This window comes from Neopsephotus bourkii, unplaced genomic scaffold (genome assembly GCF_033783945.1).
Source record: "Neopsephotus bourkii isolate Nb327-2 ecotype Australia unplaced genomic scaffold, CSIRO-AGI_Nbou_v1 NB_549, whole genome shotgun sequence".
Classification (NCBI taxonomy): Eukaryota; Metazoa; Chordata; class Aves; order Psittaciformes; family Psittacidae; genus Neopsephotus; species Neopsephotus bourkii.
Window position 1 is genome coordinate 1813752 of NW_026901050.1, and position 11246 is coordinate 1824997.

Genomic DNA, 11246 nt, shown 5'->3' on the forward strand with positions numbered 1-11246 from the left:
AGAATTCAGATGGGCCGTAAATATACAAGGTCAGTTTCACTTTACCAAGAAACCCAAAACTTAGGCTGTTGAAATGTTAATTTTGAGTTTAGTCCCGATTGAAAGATGCCAGTACAGTTATCGTTATACTTCAGAGAGGCCTAGAAGTCAGTAAGGCTCCATTTCTAGTTCTGGCCCACCTCTGTTTGCATGGTATTTACAGAATGACATCATTTATATCACAAATGAAGCATTTCTGTAGCGCCTCTTTCTCCAACTAGGTTATCAGAATAGATGACTTGGGTATTCTTAGCATTTCTATATTTCCATTTAGCACATTACAACCTGGAATGAGGTAAGGGGACATTTAAAGGATTAAACATAGTTTGGTGGGGTTGTTTTCTTAGTTTTAAGGTAAAAAAGAATAAGTGAAAAATGAGTATCACTTAACGCTAGGGCTGACAGATTTTGTGTGTTCAACTCTACAATGTATATGCTCTGCTTAATCTGATCCTGTTCTATCTTGTTAGAAAGGAAGATAATACTTTTTTGGAACAACCTAGTATCTGCTTTTCTAAAAAAAGAAAAAGTTTAAATATATGCATTTAGCTAAGTGATCACTTAATATGTTTGGATTCAAATCTAGTGCTGATTCCTTAAAATGAAGGTCACTTTTGTGCACTATTCATACTCAGTCCAAATCTGTATGTACATTAAGCCTTAAAATGAGCTAAGTCAAGCAGATACTCTGAAAGATGATACAGTGCTAAAAATCCTTTAGAAAGTTTACATGTTCCATGTTAGAAGAATGCAGAATAAACACCTGCAAGCAAAGGATCAAGCTCTATTGTTAACCCAGTGGTGCTAATTTCAAAACCAGTTTTATCAGCATACTTTTCTCAGTTGTATTTCTTTAAAGTGTTCTTTGCATCCATGATGCAATTTACTTTTATTATTAGACCATTTTCTACAGTGTTTATTTTAGATTGTATAGAAGAAGCACACAAGATCACTTTACCAGATCTTGTAATCAGTAAGTATGGGTATGTATGGAGACTTAAGTCAACATACTGCTCAGTTTTAAAGAAAATACTAATTGGGAAAGGAAAATCACATGCAGATTAACCACGTAGATGCTAACAGTTAATTCTTGTTTTGAACACAAGAAATAGGGTGGACAGTGGCCTGTTTGAAAGAAGAGCATCTCTAAGCTTCACCTGCATTCTTCCTGCCTTAAACTCCTCCTCTCCCCCCGTCCCCATCGGTTGTGTTTAATGTGTACATAGCAGCCACTGGATATTTAATGACAGAGCCCAGGACCATGCCCTCCATCCTCTGAACTCACTGGCCAACTGCAGAAGACAGCTCCGTACTACAGTAATTTGTCCAGCAGCACTTACTGAGGGGCTCTGCTGAGCCTACTGAGGCCACCAAAACAGGAAAAGCCTTCAAAACAGAGCTGGGTGCCAAGCTCTAATGATGAAGTTCAGGCCTTTCTGCTGTTGGTGATACTCTTCTACTCAAGTCAGTAGGACCAGGAATTAAGTGCAGTGTTGCAAAATTTCCCCTTTGTTTCCAGTCTTTTGTTTCTTTACCTTCTCTTCGCAATCTTACATTGCTGCAACAGGAGTACTAGGTTGGTGCCCTGCACAATTTCATGAGCTTGCCCATGGAGGCGTGGTGAAAGATGCTGTATGAGCCAAGCCTCTTTTCAGCTACTTTGTACAGTATGAGAGTACTTTTGTAAGCCTCCATGGCTGGTTACTGTATTCACTTTTTCCTGTTTTGAAGTTGAAGCAGCAGAGAGAGATGATTCAGAGTTGCCAGCAGTGAAAAATGGAAGTGAGTTCCAAGATGACTAAAAATTTAAACTCTGGTCTGCTAATCAAATTAACTCATCTGAAAGGACCCAGTACTCTTTTCTTGCTTGAGTTTCCCTTCTATTTGTATGATTTCTTAGTTTTATACAGCATGACTTATCAGTAACACTGATTTCACTGTGTTCATTGTTTGCCGCACAGACCGTGGAATGGTCTCAAAAGTCCTGTGCATGCTATAATAACCTTTCATTAAGCTTTAGCCTGCCTATGTTTACACTTGGGTGAACTGAAGGCTCAAAATGAATGTAAAGAGCAGTATCATGGCGATCGTACAGCCATATGCATGGCACAGTATGCACTTGCAGTGGCATGTACTTCACTGTGAAGTCATTTTATCCCCATAGAGGTAACAGTTGGAGTGCTGCTGCTGGAGGGATAACTAACCCATGGGGGTTTGATAGCATGAGCAAAGTTCTGTAACTGGTGAAGTTACCAGCTTGCTTCTTGTGACTGTTATGGGTGTAGGTCTCACCACAGTTTTTCTGTTCACACCTGCTCTGACCAGTCAAACTGTGTAAGAGGAACATTTAACACCTTGGTTTAAAAATTAATAGATCTGCATGTATCCTGTAATGGCCTCCAGTCTTCTGAATGCTTGCGAACAGTTGAAAACAGTATCTCCACGGTTCTTACCAGCCCTTGATTCCTTTTGCTCTCAGGGTTTTGAAAGCAGCTGTGGGACAGGTCAGTTTGGTGGTTTTCAAAACTAACCCATGTGACGCTTTTTATTCATTACAACTTGTTTGTTCTCAATAAGAAAAAGGCAGTAAAACTCTTGAGGTTTTCTGGTTATTTCTGTTTCTGGACACTGTTAAACTTCCCTTTCTGACTCATCACCTCTCATCTCTGGGTGGCTCTGGAAGGGAAGGGTAGCAAAAAGCACAACAGAAAGATTAGAAACAGGTCTTGAGTATAAGAGCAACAACAAGCCCTCATAGGGGAGCATCCAGTGTAGTCCTTTCTGAGTTGGAAAGGCAGTCGAGTATTTAAAGGCAGTGGTGAGGGGGAGGAAGATGCACAGGATTGTATGGAAAAAAAAGTAATTCAGAGTTTTAGCCCAGGAGTATGTGCATCCATAGGATGGCTTGGTCCCAGCGCCATCCTGCAGCATCCCTAGTGCTTCCCAGTGGTACTGGAGATGTCACCAGTACCTTGGGACAAAAGCATAATGTTTCTTCCCTTGACTATTTGGTGTGCCAAAGAGGGCAACAGTGCTGGGAAGAGCAGTCAGGTGAGAATGCTGAAGTCCCTTTTTAGCTTTCAGTGCCCAGCTGTGTGTGCTGCTTTTGCATATGTTCTTGTGCCACTTGAGCTCACAGGAGTTCGCGCTTGGTGCCACTTCAGTACACCAAAATGAAGAGGGAAGGGGGAGGGAGGGTGGAGTGTGTGATCAGGAGAGGAGTGTTTGAGAGGTGGTGTGGGAGGGTAGTATGAAAGGAGGCAGCTTGAGCTGTAGTGGGAATAGCACAACCAAGAGATTCAGCTGTCATGAACCTGTCCTGCTTTGTCAAAAGCAATCCAGCCTTGCTAAGCGACCTGCAGTCTGTGGAAGAGCTTTCTGAATAAGCTTAGATGTCTTACTATCTGTTTTCATGGAGATAAACGTGATGGAGCAGAAAGCTTTCTCGGCTGGATGCAGCACTGGCCTGTGCATTAGTGACTGTCTGGGAGAAGGAAAACAGCAGGGCCAGGAAACAGTGCAGGAACTCAAAGGCCTGGGCTTTGTTCTCTGGCCCTCAGCTTCCTCCATCGATAAATTGGAGGAAATGACACCTACCACTTTTTGAAGTAGCAGAAGAAACATACTGTGTGAGTGCAGGGGAAAAATAACCCCCCAGAAGACGTCGAGGAGTGAAATAAACCGACATATATAAATAGTACATGGAGGGAAGGCAGTGCTCTGTGTTTGAAAGCAATGTACATTAGGTTTCACTAGATGCTATTTTACAAAGTGCATTAATGCCTACATAGTTTTTCAGTGGCATGTACTTAGCAGACATACTCAGATGTGCTACTGATTGGTTAAGAGGGTTTTGAAATAGAAAGCCTATCAGTTGATTGTAAGCTGAAATGCAAATCCTATCAGTTGATTGCAAACTAAGCATATCTGCGTGGGGTCCCACTGCCTGGGGGGTTCAATAGTTTTCCTGTCTAGTAAGAGAGTAAAAGAAGATTTTGTTACACTCTTAAAATATGGGTTTATGCTGTGGCTCACAGCATGAGCTCTGCTCTTTATTTCAGATATTATGCTATGGATCAAAAAAACCTCATAGAAATCTTAGGAAAAGCCCTAGGATTCAGCTGTAGATCTCAGTCTCTGTCCCGAATTCCAGAACTGATGATACCTGCTGTGAGTTTGGATTGTCTTTAGCCAAATAATTATGAAATTTCTCAAGTCTGAATATGTAACAAAATCCTCTGGTATCTTTCTGTATAATGTCCTGGTGCCTCTGCTTGTGCCGGGACTACTTAAAGACAGAATTTTTGTCTTGGAGAAATAATGTCACCTCCAGGAATCTGTGGAGGTGAGTAGGGAGCTTTCCAGGAGACTAATGGCTGTCCCTGCGTTTCAGAGAGCCTTGTGCCTGTGACAGGGAGCAGTCAGCAAAAGAGACTATAAACAGCATTTCCTGAACATCTTTCTCTAGGGTGCGGTATTTTGTGCTCGCGTTTACTTGCACACAGTTTTACAGAGCCATACAGTTTACTCTTTACTCCCATCTTTTTCCTGAGCCTTGATTCAGAACCAGCATTCAAAGTTTATTCGCTTGGAGAGAGTTGTATCGATTTGCAAACAGTATTTTTCCAGCACTCTTTCCAAAATTATGTTAACAGCTAAATAGCTCAGAAACAGTAAGATCCTGAGTGCATGAAAGGCAGTAGTGGTGTCAGCACTGTCACAACAGTTTTGGACTGGTTTGGGCTGAAACAATATGGTCACTATAACGTGAGTGCAGCTTACCAGTGGAGGAGGCTGTGCTGGTGACAGTGTTAACTGAGGAGACCTGTTAGTTCAGAAAGGGGAGGCTGCAGCAGTTACAAGATACAGGAGAGAACTGGGTATGAGAGATAGGATATATTCAGTCCTGGAGGAGGAATTAGCTACTAAATCCAGCTCCTTCCCCTCCCCCAAGCCACAGGTGAGACTTCTCAGACATGTCAGTTCAAGATAAAAACTCAATTTCGTATTAGAGATAATTCTCTGCAAGTGATGATCCATCCCATGTGATGGAGCACTCTGACAGCATCTTCCCCAGAAGAATTCTGGCAAAAGAAAAATGGCATTTTCTACCCACATAAAATCTCTGCCACAGCTCAAAGCCCAGAGGAAAGCTGCAAGAACAATGATCAGATACGAACAGTGTGTTTCAAGCTAATGAGAAGCACAATTATATGCTTTGCCTACTATAGCCACATTACTGAAAGTAGTATGATCCTAGGAATAGGACCCTAGAAAGATAACATGTACCTGTACTGGTGAAGATACAGGAGCACAGCTTGGAGCGCTGTGTGCTCTAAAATCAATCACTGCCACTGTTTTCATAATCAACATAGAAAAAGACATCCTCAGTCCAGTTTCCTAGCAGTGATGTATTTTTCACTTACTTATTTTCTTGTACAGATATAACCTAGAAAGACAGTTAATAAGTAACATTGTAATGAGCAACAATGGAACTGTAGCTTTTGCAAATTTCCTAAGTATGTACCATGCAAATGACATTGATGCAATTCCCCCAAGTGCTGAATATCTCTGAAAATCAGATCCTTGCAATGAAGATCCTGTTCATAGACTTTTCATTAGGAGAGGCAGATTAAAATTGTCTTATGATCTTGTGCTGCAGGTAATAGTACCTATAACACTGTAAGAATGGCTGTATTTGATATTCAGATATTACAGGGTTTAGGTTTTACTGAACCTGTTTCAAATATAGATAAAGTAGATAAATGGTGAAACCCTTTAATAAAATAAAAGGCTGCAAAATACAGAAACCCATAAAGGTCAATGCTTTCTCTTTATGGTAACTAGTAGTCACAGCCACAGAATTTCGTTCAGGCTGACTTACTCAGTGAGCTCAAGAAAGATACCTTGCAGTTTATACAGAATCTGTGAGTTCAGGGTGTTGCACGAAACAAGGGATGATTAAATGTCATACATTAGGGCCTAAAATAATCTCTATTTCATAATGATTGATGGAACTTTGAGGTACCTACTGAAACAACTGGGACAGGTCAACAGCCAATACTAGCTGCCAACGGTAATCATGCATTTAAAGCCACGAGATAATTCCTGTGATTTTGAGTAAATATAGAAATATTTCTGCTATATGTTTAGGGCCCGTGACTTCCAAGTAGCATTATTGTGCCACAAAAATGTTAAAAATAACCCACCCCCTCCCAGCATTACTGACACTATGCAGGACTAGACACAGATTTCAGACCTGTTCAGAACCATGCGATCACAACAAGTAGCACAAACCCTGAGTACAAAATGGAATGCAGAAACCAGGTTTTATATCTAAATGAGCTTCCCAGTGGTGTAGCAAGGTATCCATGACATACCTGATATCAAGAGACATCTTTAGCTTAGCAGGGCTGCTGATGGCTGCTACATAACGCTATAGAGCCATTTTGAAAGGCCCAGGACAATAGCAATGAATGAAAGACACCAAGCTGGGGACATCAAGGTATGCTTCCAAAGTCCTTATTTCTCAGCTCATGTGATGATGCTCAGAAAAAAAAATACACCTTTTATTATTTGTTAAAATCTGTTTCTCTTGCTTAGATATTTCAGCTGTTTGCCACTGGCTACCTGTAACACAAAGGCCCTTACCCTTAGTATACCAAGAAGGCAGCTGGCGTAGCTTTACTTGTAATACTCTGACAGACTCTTCTCAGGGAACCCAGAAATACGATTTTGTCACATTCCTTTTTCCTGGTCCTGACGGCTTCCAAACCTGCTGCCTCCATCACTGGAGTTGGCTGCGCTCTCCTCCCATGGTAGCCACGGACCTAGCAGGGGCTGCAGCAGGGCTCAGACTGCCCCACAGAGCAGTTTCAAGGCAAGGTGAAAGAGTTGCAGCTATGAAGACCTTCAGCTTGATGAGCTACAGGACCCAGCCGCCACAGCATTGTCAGCTGTAGGAAGGGCTGTTTGGCAAGACCTGAGAAAGAAAGGATCCGGGGCAGACAGTGGAAGCACTTCTGAAACAAGGGTGAGGGAACCCTGCAGTATTCGGGAGCAAAGGGTCACAGAGAAAGGCACTTGAAAAAGTGGTGCTCTTCAGATGTCCTTCTGAGTTTTTGTTCTCACTGTCAGTGAGGACTGTCAGTCTACATGTATCAAATGACCTGTAATAACTTCAATTAGTCTGGAAAGAAGAGTAATCATTTCTGACTTATCATTGAAATTATCATTTCTAAGTATCTGACTTATTTTAGACGAAAAACAAGTGATGTTTGAAAATGCAAAGAAAAAGATAAAAAGTATTCTTATACTGATTCTGTAGGGGTATAATAAAACAAACAGAAAGGGAAGAGAGCTATCCTGATTGTCCATCTGCAGTGTGATGTGGCGTGTTCATACCTTGGACTTAACTATGTTTTACAGAAAGACAAACTCTAAACGGAACTTTGTCACATTCTAAGTCTTTCCAGCCAAAATCCACAGCTACATACAGAGAAGCATATATTATCAAAATTAGGCAACAGATTTGGCTGGGTAATTTCCAGCTGTTTCCAGCTGAGTATGGTCAAAAAAAAAAGAGAATCCTTTTGCAGTAATTGGTTCTGCTACTGTACTTATACCCAATTTTCTAAACTGTCAGGCCTCATTTCTTCTGTTATGTAGATTGACAGTCCTCTCAATAGTAATTCTCATTATGGTCTGAAGGACACCATGGCCTAGTTTTCTGGGGTAGGCACCAAATGAGGGAAATGTAGCCTGCTATTACTTTGTCCATGGTGCTCTGTAATGCTGATGATCATATTGGGTTCCTTCTCATACGCTGGCAATTTGCTAGACAGGACGATTGACAGAGCTGTAATTCATCAGCCACAGGCTTGGGTCTAATAGACAGTGGCAAGGTGGCAAATGTCCCAGTGTAGATGATTCAAACTGAACAAAATGGGGGGATTTCAAAGGTTCAGCTGCTGTTTTTGTGTATTTTGATGCAGCCACATGGAACAATAATTCACTCAGGATTACAAAGGAAGAGGATGGGTTGCTGAAGAGAGGAGGAGCTTCCATTAAACTGTGGTAGAAAGCAGGGTTTCCTCTCTGTCAGTCCTCCTCTCAGATAGTACTCTTCATAGAATTCTATTAATTCATTACCAATTAGATACGAAAGAGGTTGTGTTTCCACCAAGCCTTTTATCCTTTAGTTAGATTTTTCTGTTATTGATGCTCTCATAATAAAGGTTATGTTTGAATGGAATTTATACACTTACATGACATTTAAAACTGCACAGGAACACTGTGTAAAGTCATTGCATGCAAAAGTTCTATTAACTGCATGTCAGCATCCAATAAGGTCTCTGCACTCTTAATCCTTTTTTAAGATCTTGAAGCTTATCTGATGTTATGACATTTTATGGCATTTAAATGTCTCAGCAGTGGGACATTGTTCTTCTCATGTGCACAGCGCTTCTATGACTGAAAGAGCTCTAACATTGCAGAATAAGCAGGGAAGATGACAAAATGGGCTGCAGCCAATTATTTCTCAAGTAAATTGTTGTAGCCAGTTGCACTGCAAACACAAGCTGAAAGCTCAGTCTTTTCCAGTGGTTTGTAGCATGCTGAGGCAATCAGGAATTGGAAAGATGGTAACACCAAAAACAAAGTTAAATTCAAATGCAGCTGGAAGATCTAAAGGGATGAAGTATGAAACACTGGTCTCGTATTGTAAAGACCTGTTACCACATACTGGATGATCCATTGTGAAACTGTTCTCAAAAGCTTCAAACTGCCAACCGGTTTCAGACACAACATGACGGGTTTGTAAAATGAAACCTGACACAAGTCAGAATATTTTAAATGACCGAGAAACGGTGTGTGCTTATTTCATTAACCACTTTCCCTTCAGTGCTTCACACCCTCAGTGACAGTGGGCAGGCAGGCAAGCAGCCCAAGCCCAACCCCAAAACAGAAGCTGCTCTCTCATGCAATGCAGACATGGAGTGAACAAGCAGAAAACAGGGCAGGAGCATGGTCAGGTCTTTCCCTTTAGGTAATGCAGTTAGGGTGTCAGACATTAATTTTGCAAGTTGTTTGTCTCTCATGTACTCCACACCAGGTGTGAATGCACTCTCCCACCAATGCAACAGGTTTTGGCTTATTGTTGACCCATACATGTAACCTAACTGTCTTTCACCAGGCCTTTTATGCTCTTGGGTACCTATGTGACCAACACAACTGCATTCATCCTATACTACAGGTTGACCATGCAGCCAGCCAGAGAGGACTCAGTAACTGAGGAGCTCATAATAGAAAAGTACAATAAATCAAAAAGAGTGGCAGAAATGGTTGTCTTTATTGCTGGAGTGCTTGCCTTGGTCTTGTTCTGCCAAAAGGGATGCTGACACACAGCACTGACTAAGGAAGAGGACATTGGATCTTGCTAGAGTCCCTAACAAAAGGAGCTTCTAGTATATAAATCTATGCAAGAACATATGCAGCATCATAGAAGTATGAGCAGACCTTGTGCATGGATTTTGCCCCTGTTAGGTGCAGCAGAGGCATTTTGAGGTGAAATCCAGAGCAGGTTCTTAGTTTCAGTGTCTTGAGTCAGCTCATTGCAGAACTGGCTGTCTCCAGAGGCCTGTATTAAATGCTCATACCAGAGATTGCTTTACTGCTTGTTCTTTTACTGAGAATGGAAAGCTCTCAAATCAAATGGCTTTGTCCTGCAAAAAGTCACCAAGACATTTCTAAGAAATACAATTCTAAGAAATAGATTTTTTTCAAGTAGTGTAATGTTTGTTCTTGGCAAGTTTTAAGGGAGGCAAATCCAATTTGTGTAGAAGGGATCTCTATCCTTCTGCCAGTCAAAAGGTTTGCACACCTTTAGGAGAACTGACCTCAGCCTCCAGATTGCTTCCCTGAGGAAGCAAACTGCAAATAGAAGAGTTGTTTGGTGCCATGTAATCCAGAAGAGAAATGAGATCTCAGGATGTTTGGAGGCAAAGCTGAGGCTGGCCTGACCTGGAATATTTTGAAGGAGAAATATATTTTTGTAGACCTCAAGCTGCACTGAGTTCTTGAGCCCAGCTGAAGATAAGCCTAACAGTCCGTGGGACTGAGTAGAGGTCTGCTGGTTTCCCGGGATCTGACAGGAAGGCTGTGTATGGTTTATGTGTAACATGTTACTTGGGGTACACCACAGTCTATTTCTAGCTACCCTGTGGCAGAGCTGTGGGTTTTCTCTCTGAAGATACTTCAACAAAACATTATGCTGCTCTTCCTGATAGATCTCAAGCACTGTTTTGAAGGCACTCAGCTCCAGGTGAGCAAAACCTGGGCTAAATGGATGTCCTCGGTGCTGGTGAGAATGACTTGTAGGTAGGCCAAAACTCACAAAATAGAGCTGCAGCACTAAAACTCAGAGTTTGTTGGGCTGCACTTCTGGGACCTCGTCTTTGAAAATGTCAGTCATGATACAAATAACCATCAGCTGTCTTCCCTGGGGTGCTTTACTCATGTAAAACATCCTGACTTTAGCCACTGACAGCTATTTATATTCCAATTTCTCCACATATTTTGTGTAAATATTAGTCTGTGGCCCGGGCTGAGGTTGTTTCTAACTTTATCTTGGTTGGTTTGCCTGCACTTATTTATAATACCCTTGCAACCTTTCCTGAAAGTTGCCATGCAGCTGAATTTATGATCTCGCTGACCTCTGCAGAGAACTAAAAGAAACATTGCAGCCCCATCTCCTCAGCATGAGGAATGCCACAGCACAGGCTCGAGTTGGTCTCAGATCCACTTTACTGAAGATTTCTGACAAAAACCCTCTCAACACACGAGAAAAAGAGGTATTTAGAGTGGTTTCTGGCTGGAAACACTTCAGATAATTTAGTCTGCCTAACACCAGTTATAAACACCAGTTCAATTCACGTCTCCTGCCTCGATCCTTCACCTGCAGCAGGTCTTTACTCCAGATCCCTTTCTTTGTAAGAGCTATAAAATGCTGAAAATTAAAAAATGAAACCATTTTTGCAAGCTATGTTTTTCAAAAGCTAATTTTTCTTGTGGTAAAGCTTGCACTTAATTTCCAGTTTCAGTTTGTCTGCCTTGAGCTTTCACTCATTCACCAGCTATAACAGATCCCACTATAATCAGAAATCTTTCTTGTAGTCTAAACATGCTGAAGTTTAAATTATAACATGCAT